Genomic DNA, 20,898 nt, shown 5'->3' with positions numbered 1-20,898 from the left:
AGCATGAGGAGGAAATGGTTAGAAACAGCTTGGGATACAAAAACCTGGAGGCAGAATGTCTTCTTGGCATTCTGTTTTAATATGAATCCTTCCATGACCTGGTCTAGATGATCTGGAGCTAAGACTAAAGCCAGTAGCTATTGTCTTCTCTTATTTGTTTTCACTCAATGTTCTTTATTTTTTGTCAGCCTTTCTATCTGTTGGCCACTAGGTGGCACTAAAGTACTAGAGTACCTGGCCTGAAGTCAGGAAGACTCATATTCCTGAGTTCAAATCTGGCCTCAGACACTTACTAGCTGTGTGAGACCCTGAGCAAGTCACTTAATCCTGTTTTCCTGAGCTATTCATCTATAAAAGGAGGAAAAAAAAGGCAAATGGCAAAATACTCCAGTATCTTTGCCAAGAAAACCTCAAATAGGATAAAAAAGAGTCAGATGTGACTGGAATAACTGAACAATAAACAAAAACAACATATCAATCTGTGTGTCTGTCTATCTATTCATTTGTTCATTTATTTTTGTGTTTGTATACAGACATAATCATGTAATCCTTTCATAAAATCTCAGAATGATCTATTATAGGAACCTGTGTTCAAACCTGCAGCCATTCTCTTCAAGGATGGCACTTAGGAGGAACACAGCCTGAAGCTCACCATGGCTTGGCTGAATATTTGTTTCTGGATGGAAAAGATGAATTGGAGAAGCAACAGATGGCCAGCCCTAGCCAAAATTTATCTTGAAAAACGTCTTACTGCAGTCTCTCATTTCTCCTTCCTCTACACCGGATGTGTTACCAAACTAATTTTGTTTACTGCCACCTTTAAAAAAAAATTACTCAGTACCCCCCTGGAAATCAACTTTCTTTAACCCTCCAATGAGTTTTTTTTAAAATTTGAATCATTTCAAAAAAATATAAAATATATATATTTAAAAATGATGCATCTTAAATTTAATAATTTATTGTAAATTTGTGGTTTTTTTCTGCATTGAAATTTTGATGATGCAATATTTCATCATGTAACCAGTATCATACTGTAAACAAGTTATTTACATGCACATATTCCTGCCAATGCATGTTGGACTTTACTGCCAGAGCATGACACGCTCTCCTGCCAACAATTACTTGTTAAGACCTGTTGATAGACTTGACCACTGATTGGTTATAACTTGTATTTTGGGGGTTTATTTGGAAAATAGTGTAATTATTATGACTTTAACTCTGTTACACAACAGATGAAACATATACGAAAGGTTTTTCAAATGTTTTTTCTCTTCTCTTCTTTATGTTTCCACTGCCCCCTTATTTTTATTCAATTTTATTCAATTCAATTCAAAACCCCAGTTGCACCTGAGGCTACTACTACCCCCCATTCATTCCAGTACCTCCCAAGGGGCAGTATTGCCCACTTTGGGAATCTTTGCACACTTTCCTATTGCCTTCCTTGTAGATTTTTGATTTATTATAATCTGTTCACTAAAAATTTGTTTTTGTAGATTTTTTAAAATTTTCTTTCATTTAGTGGAATTACTTTGAGGTCTACATGTCTTCATTTAGCTTTGTATCTCACTTAGGATCTGTCTGCCTCCTGACCTAAAGTTGGAACGTAATATGTGCCTTTTGCATCCATGTCCCATTAGACCCTTCCTTCTGGAGAGCCTGTATTAATTTATTGCCCATCAAGAATTTGTGTTCACATTTGTGAGCATTCTCTTCCAGTGCTGTGCAGAGGAGGAATACACCCTAAGGCTCACTAAGGCTTGGCCGAACACATGTTTCTGGCCCTGAAAATGGAGGCTAGGCAAAACTATTGGTATTCTGTTTTCATCTTTGAGAGGTAGAGGGGTTGAGTAACCAGGTTTTTGAGTGTTTGACTTTGCTAAATGACATCAGCAGGAGTAGAGGGGTGGGGAAGAAACTGGGAAGAGGGAGTGGGAAGATGAAAAAGAATGCAGAAGAGGAAGTAAAAAGTTGAGTGGCAAAGGGAAAGGTAGAGAGGAGGGAAAGGGGGAAATGAGAGTAGAAGAAAGTAGCAGAGGCTGGAGAAAGGAAGAGTTTGTTGAGGGAGAGGAGGGGTACAATTTAAAGATCACATTTTGATGCTTCTTCAAGTATATATATAGAAAAGCGGTGATGGAAACAGAGGGACACATTAGTTATGAGATGTCCCTTTTGTTAATGTAGCTATTATTCAATGGTATTCAGATACACTAACAAATAAAAATGAAATAGAATAATACACCTTTGTTTACCACAGAAGACATTATGCTTACACAAACAATTTTCTCATAGGGGAAATCAATCCCAATCAGTAATGGAGAAGGGAAGGAGAAGAGAATAAGCATTTATGTATTGTTTGCTATGCACCAAACGTTGTGCTACTAAGTGTTTTACAGCTATTATATCATTTGAACCTTACAAAAACTCTGTGAGGTAGGTGATGTTACTCCCATTTTATAGTTGAGGCAAATGAGGCAGTCTGAGGTTAAGTAACTTGCCCAGGATTGTAAGTCTCAGGCCAGTTTTCAACTCAGATCTTCTTGACTCAAGGAATATCATTCCACATACTGCATCATCTAGCTGCCCCCTCATCCTAATAAGAAGAGGGCTCTGCTCTTCTTAAAATTGGCTTGAAGATAGTATCATTTCATGAGTACTCATTAGGATTTCTTTTTTATTCCCTGAAGGGAACTGACCAACTAGTCAGAGCCCAAGAAGGCATTGTTGTCATATAAGATAGTAATTCACATTTGTTCTTTGATGTTTCACTCACACAGGCCTAACTTCTGAAGATGGAGATCAAAACAAATTTATTGTTTTGTCAATTAAGTCTTGTCAGATATTTTGTGACCTCATTTAAGGTTTTCTTGGCAAAGATACTAGAGTAGTCTTCCATTTCCTTTTCCAGATCAATTTACAGATGAGGAAAGTGAAGCAAACATGTTTAAGTGACTTGCCCAGGGTTACACAGCTAGTAAGTGTCTGAGACCAGATTTGGATTCGGGTCCTCCTGATTCCAGGGCCAGTTCTGTATCTACTGTGCCACCTAGTTGTCCCCCACAATACATTTAAGTGTGACCATTTTCTCTGATTCTTGTCTATGTCCTCCTGTAAGTTGAGCATGAGGTGATCCATCCATCATGCTAGGAGAGTTCTTCAATTTTCATGTTTTTTGATGTTGCTAAGTTGTCGGCCTATCTAATTTTTTTTCACTCCTGTAGTTACATGAAATAATGTTCTCCTTTGTAATTCCTTGTTTATGGTGTGTTAGAACCTACTCACATCAAAACACACCTTTCCATGGCCCTCTGGAACATACTCACATATAAGGCCTTAGGGACAGGTTCCCCTCTTGGGGGCAGAGTTAGCAGATTTCAGTACACAGATGGTGGGGGGGGGGTGTGCAGTTAGACAAGAAGGAGATTACAGGTGACGCTTTGCTGGCACTGGGTACTGGAACCTATTGCATTGTCCACACATAGGTTCAGGTGAAGGCCCCAGGGTGGAAAGGAACACTAATGCACTGATGCTTGTGGCTCTGGGAGAGTAAGAACTCTGGTCATGGATCCACAGAGCAAAGAGGAGTCCTTATGATTGCTCATGGGAGAGCAGGGGTCCTTGTCTCAGGTCCGGGGCATAAAGGAATGATATTTTTGCTTGAGTTGCATTTACAAGGCCAGAACAAGTGAGAGTACTTGCAGCCACAGGGGAACAGGGCCCTGGTCTCACTTCTGGGGCATAGAGGGGTGCTTATGAAAACTTGTGGACTAGAGAACAGGCCAGGAGAGGAGTAAGCATAGTTCTCTTTAGATCATAGCACCTTGGAAGAACTTAAAACTTTCAGGTCCCCCCAACTAGCTTTGAAAACAGCAGTACAAAAAAACCTGAAGCCGGGGACAGTGCCCCTTCCACCACAGGAGCTAAGCCCAACTTTAGCATAAGGTTAAAAGTCAAAAAGTAGATGAAAAAATGAGGAAAAAACAACAACAACAACAAAGAACCTGAGCATAGAAAATTACTATGAAAATGGGGAAAATCAAAATGCAAACCCAGAAGAGGACAAGCAAATCAAAGCAACTACAAGAAAAATGTAAATTGGATACAACCACCCCAAAAATTCCTGGAATAGTTCAAAAAAGATTTTAAAAATCAAATGAGAGGTAGAGGAAAAATTGGGAAAAGAAATGAAAATTACGAAAAGAGAGTCAACAGTATCCCCTTCTGTTTATGGCTATATTTTATCCCATTCACATTCGAAGTTATGATTACTGTGTATTTCCCTCCATTCTATTCTCCCCCTATTTATCTTTCATTTATCTGTCTCCCTTCAACCCTGTCCCTCCTAAACAGTGTTTTTCTTCTGACCACCTGTTCCCCCAATCTGCCGTACTTTCTATTAGTCTCCCATTTTTCTTATGCTCTCCCATCCTACATCCCTATAGGGTAAGATAGATTTCTATAACCAACTGAATATGTATGCTATTCCCTCTTTGAGCCAATTCCAATGAGAGTAAAGTTCAAGTGATGCCTACCCCTTGCTGCCATCTTTCCCTCCACTGTAATATGTCTTTCACACCCCTTCATGTAAGAAAATTCACCCCATTCTACCTCTCCTTTCCCACTTCTACTAGAACAATACTCTTTCTGACACCTTAATTTTTTGTTTTTTTTCATATCATTTCATCAAAGTCAAATTATATCCACACTTTCTGTCCATATATACTTCTTTTAACTGCTCTACTAGTAATATAATTCTTGAATTACAAGTATCATCCCCCTATATAGGGATTTAAACAGTTTAACCTTCTCTAATCCCTTGTTTTCTCTTTCCTGTGTACCTTTTCATGCTTCTCTTGAGTCTTGTATTTGGAAATCACATTTTTTTATTCAGCTCTGGTCTTTTCATCAGGAATGCTTGAAAGTCTTCTATTTCTTTGAATGTCCATTTCCACCTCCCCCGCTTCTCCCCCCCCCACAGAATGATAATGCTCAGTGTTGCTGGATAGTTAATTCTTAGTTGTAATTAAAACTCCTTTACCTTCCAGAATATCATATTCCAAGCCCTCTGATCCTTTAATGTAGAAGCTGATAAATTCTGTGTAATTTTGATTGTACCTCCATGATGTCTGAATTGTTTATTTCTGGCTGCTTGCAGTATTTTATTCTTGACCTGGGAGTTCTGTAATTTGGTTATTATATTCTTAGAAGTTTTCATTTTGAGATCTCTTTAGGGAGGTGATTGGTGGATTCTTTAAATTTTTATTTGACCCTCTGACTCTAAGATATATGGGCAGGTTTTTTTCCCCCAATAATTTCATGAAAGATGATGTCCAGGCTCTTTTTTGATCATAGCTTTCAGGTAGTCCAATATTTCTTAAATTATCTCTCCTAGATCCATTTTCCAGGTCAGTTGTTTGTCTAATGATATATTCATATTTATATGAAATGTTTATTCATTCTATTTATTCATTCTTTTGATTTTGTTTGATTGATTCTTATGTCTCATGGAGTGATTCACTTCCAATTAGCCAATTCTAATTTTTATGGAATTATTTTCTTTAGTTAGTTTTTGTACCTCCTTTTCCATTTGAAAAATTCTACTTTTTAAGGAGTTGTTTTCTTCAGTGAATTTTTGTTTATCTTTTTAAATGTTTTTGTGCTTTCTATACTAAGCTTGGTATGAACTGATGTAAAGTGAGCAGAGCCAGATAATCATCCACAGCAACAGCAATATTGCATGATGATCAACTGTAAATGACTTAAATATTCTCAGCTATATAATGACACAAGACAATTTCAAAAGACTTACGATGAAAAATGCTATCCACCTCCAGAGAAAGAACCAAAGGAATCTAAATGTAGATTGATGTGTAGTTTTTTAACTTTCTTTTTTTTTTCTTTTTTGGTTTGTGTTCAGTTTTGCAACATGGCTAAAATGGAAATATGTTTCACATGACTGCACATGTATAATCTATAGCAAAATGCTTGCCTTCTCAAATGGGGGAGAGAATTTGAAACTCAGGAAAGGGGGACAGAATTCAGAACTCAAAAATTGTAAGAAATGAATTTTTAAAATTGTCTTACATATAATTAAGAAAAAAAATAAAAACTTTTTTTAAAGAAAATACCCTGGAGAATGAAGAATATAATTATATATATATATATATATATATATATATATATATACACACACACATATATATACACATATACACATATGTGTGCTTGTATAGAGACAAATATGTATGCACACATATATATGCATATGTGTGTATATGTGTACACACAAAGGCATACACACATATATAATATGATTCTGTCTTAGAAATACAGTGCTTGTATGTGACACCCAATTCCATTTGATACAGGGAAATAATAACTGTCTTTGTATAGATTGATTTTCTAGAGTGTTCCTGATGCTCTCAGTAAAGTTTCAGTGAGTTGAGGCACATTGAGTTTTGATACAAAATGAAGCACACTAGTGTTGTTACCAAGTACAAGCGAGATGGACTTTATTGTCATTGCTTTTAATAATAATACATAACTATATTGACCATTTCAACATGAGTTCAAATTAATAGAAAGTCATGTTCAGAGTCATTTCAAGTCACTTGCCATTGGGAGGCTCCTATAGCACCACTGACAGCCCTCTACTAATTACTCCTGGGATAGATAATGAGTGATCCAGGAATTCTTTCTTCATTATGAATGGAAAGAGAGAAGTAAAGGTGAAGAGGCCCTTGAAAGTTTATGTTTGGGGGACTATAGATAAGGGTTTCTTCTATGACATTGTAAAATGCTACATATCCCTTTTCATTATCAAGAAAAATGCTCACTTTGTCTATTGACTGGCTCACATGTGATTTCCAGATGAAGAAATCATTTCCAGATTTGAAGCCTTATTGGGCAGTTACATCCCCAGGTAATGTGGAGAGGTTCCCCTTTCTGCTAACTGAATCTTTGCAGATACCCACTTCCCATTCTGTGTTATCTTCCAACTCTACTTCCCAATAGTGTTTGTCTGAGGTAAAGGTCTGGCCATCCAATACACTGAGAGTATAATCAAGTCTTTCTACCTTGTCAGAAAGGTCCCGTGGAACATTTCCATACTTGACACACTTCAAATCTTCAGACTGGATGAAATGAGAATTGGCTGTTTTGGGATCCAGAGTTATATCCTCTAGAGAAAAAGGAAAAGTGATAATTAGCTTTGGGTTGCAGACCTTGGAGGTTAAAACAAAAACAGAAAAATTCTCTAATTACGGACAATCTCACACTATGGGATTCTAGTCACAATCCAGTTGAAATTATATAAGAACCCTTGGGAGACTGTCCTGCCTCTGACACTTATACTTGGATTATCATCTTAGTTTTCCAGTGGCATAGTTTCCTTGTATGTAAAATGAAGGTCAGATTCAAGCAGAATAAACTTTAGGACCCTTCCAGATTTAAATCCAATATCCTATGTTTGAAAGCATTCATTGAATGCCTTATCACATTTAATGTTCTATTAAGCCCTTACAATGGTCAAGTAGAACATCAGGCCTTAGAAAATAAATGGCATATACCTGAAGGAAGTATTATTTTGGGGTAATAATTTACAGTATACATAGTATATAACACAGGTGGGGAGTGTAAACATTCAATCTTTGATGGAAATGGCATTTTTGTACAAAGACTTTTTACAAAGACCAGCCAAAGGAGAAATTTACTGTTTTAAGTTCTTCCATAGATCTTTTTCCTCATGGAGCTTCTAATCTATCAGAAGACACTTGAGACCCATATAGATACATAATCAACATGGCGCAAAATGCTGTACACCAAGCATATAAAAATAGACACACATTTGGGTGGTAGGAGAGAGAAAGGGAAGAACATGCGCAAGAACGGAGGGAGAGAGAAAAGGATAAGAAAATAAGAAAGGAAGGAAAGAGAGAAAGAGAAGATGAGATAGAGGAAGGAGGGAAAGGAGAAAATGAGGTACAGTGATCAGGACGCCTACACATATGAAGAATTGGATAACTACTTGAAAACCCCTGAAACAGAGTTAGTTTGAGAATGCTGATGAAGAAAGAAGGCATGCTTCAAGTCAGGACCATATTAATTGTTTAGACTTTATTGTGTAAGAAATGAGCGAAGGGGAAGAGGCTTTAGATAGTAGAATGACTTGATGGCATATGAATAAGATTAAAGGTTGATCAGCAATTCCCAGGAAGGATGGCTTGGAACAAGGACAGATTAGAGACACAGAGAACATACAGGAATATATTATAGTAGTTCATTGATATGCCAAATTGAGGGATGGGATGTTGCTGAAGGGTAATATTCCTCACTGAAACACTTCAGAGAAACATATTACCTTACCATTCTAGAGTTGATCACTCCATACCAATATTCACTGAAACATTTCCCTTCCTTCTCCTGTTACCTCTTTCATCCTATTGGTTTTAGAGGAAGGTAGAGCTGCCTTCTTTGCTTGGAGTTTCACCTCCTACTATTTTCTTTATCAGACAACCTATTTCCTATGACTCTCAAAATAAACCCTGCCTTTTCTCAGGAATATTCAATTTCAATCATCTAACCCTACAAATTTCTTCTCTCCCCAAAGAGAAAAACTCAGGAGTGAGCAATTTTGGCTCATCCCAGCTTCCCTGTACAGCCTCAGAACTGGAAAAAAGGCATCAGAGAAAACTCAAGAACCAAAAGTTGCTTTCTTTTCAGAAACTTTCAAAAGCTATCCAACAAGAAAACTAATGCAATGAAAGATGGACTGAGTACTAAAGAATCTCAATATAAAGAATGAGCACTACAGGCTTCCTCCTTCCTCCAACACTCTTCCCCCTCAAAAAAATGAAAGACCAAAAATTCAACTTCAAAAATGTACTTTATGAAGAAGAAATGACCCTACGACAGGAAATACCCAAGCTACATCTTTCATAGATACAAAGCATCACAAATAGTAGTATGACATCAGAAATCCATGTAGAATTAGGGGAAATCTCAAGACCCATTCCATGAATGAGGAATTGACTACATTTATGAATAAACTGATCAGAAGAGAAAAATATAAAATCAACAGGAATATTCAAAAGAATAGACATTCATTTATAACTAGACAAATGAATCTTGAACCTCTGAAAAATAACCTCACATCTATCAAATGGTCAAAAATGATAAAATATAAAACAATTTAATGCTGGTGGCACATGAATTCACTACTTGCTCAGCTGTGAAATGGTCCAGCTATTTAGGAAGATAGCTAAGTTAATGACTGAGATTAGTAGGATCACTCAGGCGTGTTGAGACAGCAAAGGGGAAAACTGGAAAACACCTTACTGATCATGTGAGGGTAGCTCAAAGACACAGTGAATGGCATGAAGCCTGGAGTCAGGAAGACCTGAGTGAAAATTTGGCCCCAGATATTTACTAGCTGTGTGACCCTGGGCAAGTCACTTAAATTTATTTATCTCAGTTTCTTCATCTATAAAATGAGCAGGAGAAGAAAATGACAAGCCACTCTATTAATTTTTGCCAAGGAAACACTAAATGGGGTCACAAAGAGAGAAACACAGCTGAAATGACTGAACAAATTGTGTAAAGGTAGAAATGATCTATATGGGATAGTGAAAGCTGATGGTAAGGCCTTTTCTGCATGCTAGCACAAATTAAGTAAATACATTGCAAATAATATTGTAACTCCTGAGAATTTCCCAAATGTCAATTGAGGCTGATACAATGACTTATGCTGGTAGCTCATGAACACTTCTCTCAAGCCAGTGATGGGGCAGGTGCTTCAGGTAAGGGAAACAACCTCCAGCTCTTCAAGTAGCAGCTTCTTATTCCCACAAACAGGACACACTTTTGTTCTACCCAGAGCTCCAGAGCCCTATCAGGATCAAATACTTCATTATGTTCCAGCAGAGTAGACCCCAATTAGCCCCTTCAAACACTCAGTCTACTTCACAGATTCTGTATTTTTTACTTAGTTGGCCAAAGAATAGATATTTTTCTTTCCAAGGAGCTTTTTCATATCCTGAGGGGATAAAACAAAAAGAGAGATTTAGTGTTCTGTTCTTTATTCTATTTCTACAGTAGTCTTTCTCAGAGAGTCAGACACATCTCCCCACTTTTTTTTAATCACTTATCACTCCCCATTTTTATCCCTTAGAACTCTTTTCTAGAGATGTTACCATATTTACACCAAGTCTCTATATTAAGGATTCTGAAAACTTTGGGGGTAAGTTCACTGGAAATATTCAAAATCAGGAATGGACTCTCTCCTTATAGAGCTTTGCCACATAGAGCTAGAATTCCTCAATTCATTGAAGACCTAACTTAAGTTTGCTGTTCTTCAGTTTTTCCTCATTCCTTCTTCCCCTAATTGCTCTGCCTTTCTCCTTCAAACTAATATATATTATGTATTTTTCTATTTGTTCTACCTTTCTTCACATAGGTCCTTGGTATTTTTCAAGTAAATTGTCAGCTACTTCTTAGCCCAGATTGTTTAATTTTGTTTACTGTTATTTGCAGAGCCTAGTATAATACCAGGAACACAGTAGGCACTTTATAAGTCCTTAATTGGTTGCCTATTTTATTTTTTACATTTTTACTCACAGCCTAATATTATGTTTGATTATAGGGAATTACAAAATCATTAACTATTCCTTCTGAAAAGGGATTTCAAGGGACAATCTACCTCACTCTCTTTTCAACAAGGTATGAGGTATGTGGTCACTCTGGGAGAATCAGGAGATTCAAGCTTGTTCATGTGATTAAAAATTTAAATTCAACTCAGCAAGGGACAGGTATTGATACTCATAGCATATTCTTGCACTGAAGTGGCCTAGCTTTTGAGAATCCCTCTGCTACATATTGTCTGGTTACAGCAGATTACTGGCCAACCCTGTTTATCAGAAAACAAATGCATTTGGAGAATTAAATGAAAAGCCTGAATTGATCCATTCCACAAATGGTCCTGAGACCCTTCCCTTATTGTTCTGTATGTGACAGGGCATGTACCTTCTGCTCTCCATTTGTAAAGCAATAGTGTATATCTGTTTTACATACTCATCTGGAGCATTTCTGATGGTGTCTTGTCCAAATTCTCTTCTATTTCTAGTATCCTTTGTTGCAGATTTTGGATTTGTTGTGATAGTTTAGCCTTGAGAATAAGTTTTGCCGGTTGTTTCTGGATTCCTGTTGTAATAATTGTAGGTATCAATTTTCTTAATTCTGTAAGAACTGTTACATTTTCTCATACTAGGATCTAACTGATTATTTAAGAGCATATGCATCCTCCTGTCCCTAGAGAAATTAGGATAAAGGAAAGAAGTGAAAAAGTTCATGATGGAATTGGTGAGTGGCAAACATTTGTGTTTTTTTTATTAAATACTACTGAGTAACTAAGCAGATTCATGGACTCTGGTACCAGGCACAGCTTTTTGACTTCTAAGCCCACATTTTCCATTTCAGGTCTTATGAGGTAAACTGTAGGGTAGAGGTAAATTGTCCCTTTGAGGCTTTTCTCAGAAAGAATAGGTAATAATGAAAATGGCAGGCAAATCATGTTTTTTTCAAAGAGTCACATTCATATTCATGATCAAGGGATGAAATATATTATTGCAATCACAGGTGAACAATTTGATACCTAATGCCATTAAAATAATTTTGTTTTCATGTAAACTGTTAAAGTATATGTATGAAGAAACAGATTTCAGCAGTGTGTGGGTATTGTGAGGGAAAATTTATCTCTGCTGTGTTTTTGAGAACTTTTCCTTTATAAGATATTTCTATTTATCATTTCCATCACTAACTAATCCTTAAGAAAAACAGATAGACACTGACCTTATATTCCTCTCTCCTCACTTTGTCCAATGCAATTTTAAATTCCTTTTCTTTTCTCTGTAAGGTATTTTGTGTCTCCTGGAGCTTATCCTGCAAGAAAAGCAAAGTCTTGTCAAAACTATTTTTAGAACAAAGAGATCTAACATTTGAGAATTGTTAGCTAATAATAACTCACGCTTATACAGCATTTTAAGTCTATCAGAGATCTGATGTATGTTATCCATTGGATCTTGACAGTAACTCTGAGAGTTTGGCACTATTATAATTTTCAGAATTTTATAGATGAGGAAAAAGGAACAGAAGAATTTGAAAGGCCAAGTGAGAATAAATAGATTGTGAATTTGGTTTTGAAGCCATAGATAGATATGAGGCTTTTAGGTTTTCCTTGGGCTCTTTAGGTTGAGCTGTGGGCCCAAAATGGTAGTGTCCCCAAGTAGCTACAAAGAGAGTTGAATGAGCAGACACCATTTCTCCCTTGGGATTGATCACTTGTGAGCAGGCACTCTTTTTCTTTTGATCACAAGAGATCCAGGGACCTAAAGGAGCAAGGGAACAAGGGCCATAAGGGGCAGTATCACTTCTGGTTGCAAGGAAATTAAGGTCCTTAGGAGTATTGATTACAATCCCAAGGGCTCAGGGGCCCGGAACTAAAGTGAAGACCATGAGAGCAGTGACCACACTTCTCCCTAGATCACACTACCTTGGTAGCACCAAAAACTTTCAAACTCACAGAATTAGCTCAGAAAACAATAGTGCAAAAAAGTTTATAGCTTGAGACAGTGTGCCTTCTTTACAATGGTGGAAAGAGAGCCCAACTTTTACATAAATTCAAACTAAAGAAATATAGTAGAAAAACAAGAAAGAAAACAAACAAACAAACAAACAAAGACATAACCATAAAAAGCCACTATGGTGACAGGGAAGATTAAGACACACACTCAGAAAAAGACAAAGAAGTCAAAAAAGCTACAAGCGATGCCTCAAAGAAAAATGCTACCTAATGACAAATACAACAAGGATTCCTGGAAGAGCTAACAATTATTTTCAAAATCAAATAAGAGTGGTAGAGGAAAAATCAGGTAAAAAAATGAGAGTGATCAAAGGAAATTAAGAAAGGATAATTAAAAACTTTGTTAAAAAAGGCACAAAAATAGTGAAGAAAATAACATCTTAAAAAGAGTTGTCCAAATGGAAAAAGAAGTATAAAAATTCACTAATGAAAGTAAGCCCTTAAAAAGTAGAATTGGATAAATTGAAAAAGAGATATAAAAATTCACTGAAGAAAAATTATTAAAAATCAGAAGAGGACAAGTAGAAGCTAATGATACCACAAGACATCAAGAAATAATATAACAAAGACAAAAGAATAAAAAAAAACCCAGAAGACATTATGAAATATCTCTTTGGAAAAAGAACTGATCTGAAAAATAGATCCAGGAGAGATAATTTAAGTACTATTGTACTACCTGAAAGCCAGGATCAAAGAAGGGGCTTAGACATAATATTTCAAGAAACTATTAAGAAAAATTACCCTGATTTCCTAGAACTAGAGGGTAAAATAGAAATTGAAAGAATCCATTGATCATTTCTTGAAGAAGATATCAAAAAGAAAACTCCCAGGAATATTACAGTCAAATTCCAGAACTTCTGGGTGAGAGAAAATACTTTAAGTAGCCACAGAGAAACAATTCAAATACCATGGGGTCATAGTCAGGATCACACAAAATGTAATGGTTTCCACATTAAAGGAGCAGAAAGCTTGGAATATGAGATTCCAGAAGGTACAGGAGCTAGAATTATAACCACGAACAATCTACCCCCCAAAACTGAGTATAATCCTTTGGGGGTAGGGAATGAATAGTTAATGAAATAGAGGACTTTGAAGCATTTGTGATGAAAAGATGAGAGCTGAAATAGAAAATTTGATATTCACATACAATATTCAAGCATAAAATAGTAAACATGAAAGAGTAATCATGAGAGATTTGATAAAGTTATGCTTTTTATTCCAATATAGGAAGATGATGCATGTAACCCTTGAGAATTTTGTCATTATTAGGGCAGTTAAAAGGAACAGAAGACATGAGTATGAGTATGAGTTGATTATGTTGGAATGATCTACAAAAAACATAAGAAGGGATGAGAAAGAGAGATTCACTAGAAGAAGGGGGAAGGGAGAGGTAGAATAGAGAGATTGTTTTCATATAAAACACACACTCAAGAAAACTTTTACAGTGGAGGAAAAAATAGTTGGAGAGGGATTGGTGGCAGGTAGTGCTTGAATATCACTGTTCTTATTATTGGTTCAAATTGTAAAGAATATACACACATGTGTGTATATGTGTGTGTGTATATACACTCAGTTGTATATAGAAATGTAACTTAATAGGAAAATCAGGAGAAAGGGATAAGAGAAAGGAAAGAATAATGAAAGAGAGGGTTGATTAAGGCAGTTAGTGCTTAGAAGCAAAAATAGACTTTTGAGGAGGGACAGGATAAAAAAAGAGACAGAGAGGAAAGAACATCAGAAAATGGGATGGACAGAAATACAGAGACAGTCATTATAACTGCAAATGTGATTGGGATGAGCTCATCCATAAGATAGAAGCAGTTAGTAGACTGGATTACAAACCAGAATCTAACAATATACTAACAAGAGACACACTTGAAACAGAAAGACACACACCATTATAATAAAGAGCTATAGCAGAATCTAATATGCTTCAGCTGAAGTAAAAAGGTGGGGGTAGCAATCATGATGTCAGACAAAGCAAAAGCAAAAATAGATCTAATTAAAAGACATAAACAGGAAAACTGCATTATATACTAAAAGGTACCATGGACAATGAAGCAATATAAAAAAATTATAGCAAGTTTTTCTGATAAAAGCCTCATCTCTCAAATATATACTGAGTATAGAGTCAAATTTATACAAATAAGTGCCATTACCCAATTGATGTAAGGTCAAAGGATATAAACAGGTGGTTTTTAGAAGAAAAAAAATCAAAGCTATCTATATTTATATGAAAAAATGTCTTTAATTATTATTGATTCAAAAAAGGCAAATTAAAACAACTCTGAGGTACCACCTCACACCTATCAGAAATGACAAATGCTGGATGGGAAAATAGGTACACTAATGAAATGTTGGTGGAGTGGTGCACTGGTCCAACTATTCTGGAGAACTAGACCCAGTGGGCTATAAAATTGTGCATACACTTTGACCCAGCAGTACCACCACCAGGTCTTTATTTAAAAGAGAACAAAGAAAAAGGAAAAGAACCTATAGGTACAAAAATATTTACAGCAGCTCTTTTTGTGGTGGCAAAGAATTTAAAATTAAGGGAATACCCATAAGCTGAGGAATGGTTAAACAAATTGTGGTATATTATTGTGATGGACTACTATTATGATATAAGAAAGAATGAGAAGGATTTTTTTTTTTCAGAAAAAATATCTGGGCAGACTTATGAACTGATGAAAAGTGAACAGAGAAGAACCAGGAAATCATTGTGCACAGTAACCACAATGTTGGAATGATGATCAACTGTGAAAAACTTGGTTACTTTGATCAATACAATGATCCAAGATAATTCCAAAGGACTCATGATGAAAAAATGCTATCCACTTCTAGAGGGAGAAATCATGAACTCTTAAGACTAATTGAAACATAGTATTCTCTCTTTATTTTTCTTGCTTTCTTTTTAAAGGCTAATATGGAAATATACTTCACATGATTTCACAAGTATAATTGATATCATTTCTTGCCTTCTCAATGTTTGTTGGAGAAAATGTGGGATTCAAAATTTTAAAAGAAAAAAATGTTTAAAATAAATAACTAATTTACATGTTACAAAAAAAGTGCTAGTTATACCAATAAGACAAGAAAAAAATTTTGGAGGAATAAAAATGGACAGTGAGGAAACAAAATTATCATTCTTTGCAGATAATATGATGGTATGCTTAGGTAACCATAGATAATGAACTAAAAACTAGTTGAAATAATTAACAACTTTAGCAAAATTGCACAATATAAAATAAATCCTCATGAATCATTAATATTTCTTTATACTATCAACAAAACCCAGCAGGAAGTGATAGAGAAGTTCCATTTAAAATAACTTTAGACAATATAAAATACTTGGGAGTCTTCTTGTCAGGACAAACCCAGAGGTTATATGAACATAATTACAAAACACTCCACACAAATTACAACAGACCAAAACAATTAAAAATATTAATTGCTCATGGGTAGGGCAAGCTAATATAATAAAAATGATAATTTTACTGAAGTAAATTTATATATTCAGTGCCATTATAGAAGTAGGAAAAATAGTAACAAAATTCATCTAGAGGAACAAAATGTCAAGAATATCAAGTGAATCAATGAAAAAAATTGAAGGAAAGTAGCTTAACAGTAACTGATTTCAAACTATATTACAATGTGGTAATCATGCAAACAATCTGTTACTGGATAAGAAATGGAATGATAGATGAGTGGAATAGATTAATTATACAATACACAGTAATAAATGACCATAGCAATCTAGTGTTTGATCAATCCAAAGGTCCAGGCTTTTGAAGTAAGAACTCACCATTTGACAAAAGGCACTGGGGAAACTGGAAAGCAGTTTAGAAGAAAATCGGCATAAACCAACATATCACATCACATACTAAGATAAGATTAAAATGGATAAATTATTTAGAAATAAACGGTCACATCATGAGTAAATTAGGAAATTAGTACAATAATAATTTAGTGAACATTTAAGCAGCACATTGAGTGGTGGCAAAGAAAAGGAAATTGATGGGATGCTCATCAACTGGGGAATGCTTAAACAAATTTTGATATATAATTATGATGGAATACTGCTTTAAGAAATGATGAGCAGTACTGTTTCAGAAAAAAAAAATACCTAAACAAGGTATTATATGAACTGATGCAAAATAAAGTGAGCAGAACCAGGAGACCATTGTTCACAGTAACAGCAATATTATAATATAATTAACTGTGAAACACTTAGCTACTTGGATCAAGACAGTTATCCAAGGCAGTTCCAAAGGACACATGATGAAAAACGCTATCCACCCCTATAGAGAGAGAACTGATGAACTCCAAGGAGAGATTGAAGCATACTTTTTTTTAAACTTTTTTAATTTTTCTTTTATGTGTGTGTGTGTGTGTGGTTTTTCTTAGTAACATGGATATTATGAAAATACGTTTTGCATTACCTCACAATCAATATCATATTGCTTGCCTTCTCAAGAGGTAGAGTAAGAGAGGGAGGGAAGCACCAGTGTACCTATTTTTGCAATCCCCTCTATCCTCTCCTTTGACCTGTCCCTCCTCAAAAGTGTTTGCTTCTGATTACCCCTCCCCCAATCTACTCTCCCTTCTATCATCCCCTCCTCTCTTATCCCCTTCCCCCCTATTTTCCTGTAGGGTAAGATAGAGTTCCATACCCAATTGAGTGTTATTCCCTCCTTAAGCAAAATCCAATGAGAGTAAGATTCACTCATTCCCTCTCATCTCCCCGCTCTTCCCCTACACTGTAAAAGCTTTTTCTTGCCTCCTTTATGTGAGATAATTTACCCCATTCTACCTCTCCTTTTCTCCTCCCAGCACAATTCTCTCTCACCCCTTAATTTTATTTTTTCCCCTTCATATTCAACTTACCCTGTACCCTCTGTCTACATATATATTTCATCCAACTACCCTAATACTGAGAAAGGTCTTATGAATTATACATATCCTCTTCCCATGTAGGAATGTAAACTATTTGGCCTTATTAAGTCCCTTATGATTCCCCTTTCCTATTTACTTTCTTATGCTTCTCTTGAGTCTTGTATTTGAAAGTCAAATTTTTTTATTCAGCTCTGGTCTTTTCATCAAGAATGCTTGAAAGTCGTCTATTTAACTGATATCCATTTTTTTTTTCCATGAAGGATTATACTCAGTTTTGCTGGGTAGGTGATTCTTGGTTTTAATACTAGCTCCTTTGACCTCCAGAATATCATATTCCAAGCCCTCAGATCCCTTAATGTAGAAGCTGCTAAATCTTGTGTTATCCTGATTGTGTTTCCACAATACTTGAATTGTTCCTTTATAGCTGTTTGCAATATTTTCTCCTTGACCTGGGAACTCTGGAATTTGGTCATAATAATCCTAGAAGTTTTCCTTTGGGAATCTCTTTCAGGAGGTGATTTGTGGATTCTTTTGATTTCTATTTTATCTTCTGGTTCTAAAATATCAGGGTAGTTTTCCTTGATAATTTCTTGAAAGACGATGTCTAGGCTCTTTTTTTAATCATGGCTTTCAGGTAGTCCACTAATTTTTAAATTATCTCTCCTTGATATATTTTCCAGGTCAGTTGTTTTTCCAATGAGATATTTCACATTGTCTTCTATTTTTCATTTTTTTGTTTTTGTTTTATAATTTCTTGATTTCTCATAGAGTCATTAGCTTCCATTTGCCCCTTTCTAATTTTTAAGGAATATTTTCTTCAGTGAGGTTTTGGACTTATTTTTGCATTTGGCCAATTTTGCTTTTGAAGGTATTCTTCTCCTCATTAATTTTTTGGACTTCTTTTGCCATTTGGGTTAGTCTATTTTTAATGGGCTATTTTCTTCAGTATTTTTTTGGGTTCCCTTTAGCAAGCTGTTGACTCATTTTTCATAATTTTCTTGCATAACTCTCATTTATCTTCCCATTTTTTCCTTACTTCTCTTACTTGCTCTTCAAAATCCTTTTTGAGCTCTTCCATGCCCTGAGACTAATTCATATTCTTCTTGGAGGCTTTGGATGTAGCAGCTTTGACTTTGTTTTCTTCTGCTGCTTGTATATTTTGATATTCTTTGTCACCAAAGTAAGATTTTGTAGTCTGAGTTCTTTTGTGTTGTTTACTCATGTTCCCAGCCAATTGCTTGACTTTTTAATTCTTTGTTAAGCTAGAGCTCTGCTTCCAGTATGGAGGGTGTACTGTCCCAAGCTTTGGGGGTTTTGTGTAGCTGTTTCAGAGATACTTCTGGGGACCTGTAAATTTTCAGTTCTTCCAAGGTAGTATGATCAAAGGCAAGGTGTTCATTCCTTTCCTGACCTATACTCTGGTCTATGAGTGACCACAAGCAGTCTTTTCTGCCTTTGAACTGTGAGGAGGAGTCCCTCTCCATCACCACCACAAGTTTCTCCACACCAGCTCTCCTTCTTGTCCTAGGATTGCCACCCAGGACTGTGACCCAAATCCAAGCACAAGCAAAGCAAGAGAATCCTGCCTCATTGCCAGCAAAGAGATCTCTACAACCCCCCTCTGATCAGCTGCTTGATCCCCCCACTGTCTGTGGGCCAAGGGCTTCAGAAGCAGTCACTGTCACCACCACCCTGGACTGCACCATGGGTGGGGCCAGACGTCACTCCTCTCTCACCCAGGTATGACATACCTTTCTTACTGACTTACTAAGTTGTCTTGGGCATTTGTGGGTTGAGAAGTATGGAAACCACTGTAGCTGCCCATGATTTAGTCCTTTGAGGCCTGCTCTGGGTTCACTGGGTCCCTGTGAAACCCAAGCTGAGCTCCTCTCCCAGCCTGGCACAACAGACCTTTCCCATCAACTATCAAGGTTGTCTTGGGCTGGAAATTTGTTCCACTCTGTCTTTTGCTGCTCTAGAATTTGTTTAGAGACATTTTTTACACATATTTGGAGGGCTTTGGAGGAGAGCTCAAGCAAGTCACTGTTTCTAATCAGCTATCTTGGCTCAGTCCCTTCCTGTCTTTATTTTCATTGGAGTCAATTGATGACTTACAAATAGAAGAAATGCAGATTTAAATGTTGACCTCAGGCTAAGAAGAGTAGTAGATTTTAAAGGTGAGAGTCATCTTTTTGTGTGTTATAGATTCCTTTAGCAGATTAGATAAGCTTGTGGACCCCTTTTCAGAAAATTTTTTTTAAATAGATAAAGTAAAATACATATGATTAAATAAAGGAAATCATTTATATTGCCCTTAGTTAACACAACTAAAAAGTACCCACAGATCTCTCAATAAGAATTCTTGTTCTACAGTATTTTCAGAATTCAAGTACAAGATTCAAAGATTCTGAGTATAATTCAGTACACTTGGAGAAATAGATTTAAGACCTGGTATTTACACAGCATTTTAAGTATCACAAGATACTTACCCTCTAATAGTCCTGTGAGATGAAGAATAGGCAGGGTGATATAGTGGAAAGATGAAATTGGAGTGACATCAGAGGAATCTGGTTCAGATCCTACCTCTGAAGTTTATTATTTTATTATTATGTGACCTTGAGTAAGACCCTTAATTTCCTTGGGCCTCAGTTTCTTCACTTATAAAATGATGGGATTTGGACTATATAGTCTCTGGGTGTCCTTCTATAAACCTACAGTACATCATCCCCATCTTATAGTTGAGAAATCCAAGGGCTGAAGAAGGAAAATAATTTGCTTTTGGTCACACAGATGTTATATGGCAGAGACAGGTCTTGAACTCCGAACTTCAAAATTCAATGACATTGCCATTATACTATGCTACTTTCCAGGGAAATAACACACGCAGCACTTCAATGGAAGAGCAGATTTGGCTTATGCACAATTTAGGATAGCACAACACACAGTTTTCTTTCCCAAGGCTACAGCATTCTGAAGACAAATTTACTAACTTGGGATTGCTGTCATTGGATTCTGTCCCTACTTATGGTTTCTGGGTTTCTAACCCCATTAGATTTGCCTAGTGGGAAATCGTTATTTCTTCTCCTTATTGAGAACAATAAAAGACCATCAGCAGTGGAAAGAACATTTGATGAGAAGTCAAAAAACTTTGGTGAGTCATGTAAGTATCTCTAATGGTATCTGTGACCTTGGGCAAGTCACTGAATTTCTTTGGACCCCAGTATCTCCATCTATAAAATGAAGGGATTAGACAAGATGATATTTATGGTTCTTTCTGTGTGTTTCTACCTTTTCACTGAAGCTACAGTAGAAGGAAGAAGAGTGGTGTGTGTGTGTGTGTGTGTGTGTGTGTGTGTGTGTGTGTGTGTGTG

The 20,898-nt window shown here is 36.1% G+C and overlaps 1 pseudogene; it reads left to right on the top strand.

The window, feature by feature from the left end:
• Window positions 1-19,231: 19,231 nt before the first annotated feature.
• Window positions 19,232-20,898, top strand: part of LOC114024470 — a 49,548-nt pseudogene continuing 47,881 nt past the window's right edge.

This window comes from Vombatus ursinus, unplaced genomic scaffold (assembly GCF_900497805.2).
Source record: "Vombatus ursinus unplaced genomic scaffold, bare-nosed wombat genome assembly UNPS02014821.1, whole genome shotgun sequence".
NCBI classification, from domain to species: Eukaryota; Metazoa; Chordata; class Mammalia; order Diprotodontia; family Vombatidae; genus Vombatus; species Vombatus ursinus.
Note: the sequence above shows the minus strand (reverse complement) of the source record. Positions and strands in the feature narration are given on the sequence as shown.